Here is a 1,105-nt window from a genome sequence, read left to right on the forward strand (position 1 = left end):
TCTCGATCTACCATCCGATACGCAATCTGCACTCATTGAGCTAAAAGTGAAGCTTATAACTCGGGAAATAGTTACATGAACTGATGGTTCCTGTTGCATGCTCACTACCACAAAGCAAAATTTCACAAACACATTTCAGAGAAAACTATTGCAAATAAATTAGAACCGTAACCTGTACCGATGAACGTATGTTGAATGCGTGCTATGAGCATACCCTGTCGTGAATTTTTAGGCATATTACCTCATTTCTATCTCACCAAATCTGCCAGCTGCTGTGGTCCCGCGTCCGGTCCGTCTCATGGCTGGTCCCACAGTGCTCTCCACGCGCCAAAATCCGACCAACGTTCCTATTCGAACGCGGTGGTGGGGAGACTCACCTCACCCCCGCACCAACTTTGTAGACTACCCTCGTCCCTGTTTTCAACTTTGCTTGCTGCTCTGGCCTACCTGCCATTATTCTTGTAATGTTGGCAATGACTGCTATTCCCTTAAACTGTTCCCTTTGGTCCATGCTCCCGCTACATTTGACTTCCATTCATACCCATGCACACTCATACAGGATGGAACAAGGAGTATAAATATAAACGGTGTGTGACCTGAGTTTCATATCAGCTCACACTCGGCTGCAGAGTTAAAATCTCATTCTGGAAACATCCCCCAGGCTGTGGCTAAGCCATGTCTCCGCAATATCCTTTCTTTCAGGAGTTCTAGTTCTGCAAGGTTCGCAGGAGAGCTTCTGTAAAGTTTGGAAGGTAGGAGACGAGATACTGGCAGAAGTAAAGCTGTGAGGAAGGGGCGTGAGTCGTGCTTGGATAGCTCAGTTGGTAGAGCACTTGCCCGCGAAAGGCAAAGGTCCCGAGTTCGAGTCTCGGTCCGGCACAAAGTTTTAATCTGCCAGGAAGTTTCGGTGTGTGACCTCTTTGTGAAATGATGAAAAAAATAAACAAATGCGTCAAATATTCCTTTCACCCATCGAAGTATTAAAGCTGCTAGCAATCAAAGAAAAACTTATATCTCGATATAGAAAACATAATTACTTCCTATTGTAACCTGAGGCAAAACGAAAGTAACGCCTCAACCTGAAACTCTGAAATTTTGTTTGTTG

At 45.0% G+C, this 1,105-nt stretch overlaps 1 non-coding gene across 1 annotated transcript; it reads left to right on the forward strand.

Annotated features, from left to right (window-relative positions):
* The first annotated feature begins 805 nt into the window (after window positions 1-805).
* On the forward strand, window positions 806-880 carry Trnas-cga (transfer RNA serine (anticodon CGA)). The gene has a single exon. It is a non-coding gene; the product is annotated as a tRNA-Ser (tRNA).
* Window positions 881-1,105: the final 225 nt, after the last annotated feature.

Source organism: Schistocerca nitens, chromosome 1, assembly GCF_023898315.1.
Source record: "Schistocerca nitens isolate TAMUIC-IGC-003100 chromosome 1, iqSchNite1.1, whole genome shotgun sequence".
NCBI classification, from domain to species: Eukaryota; Metazoa; Arthropoda; class Insecta; order Orthoptera; family Acrididae; genus Schistocerca; species Schistocerca nitens.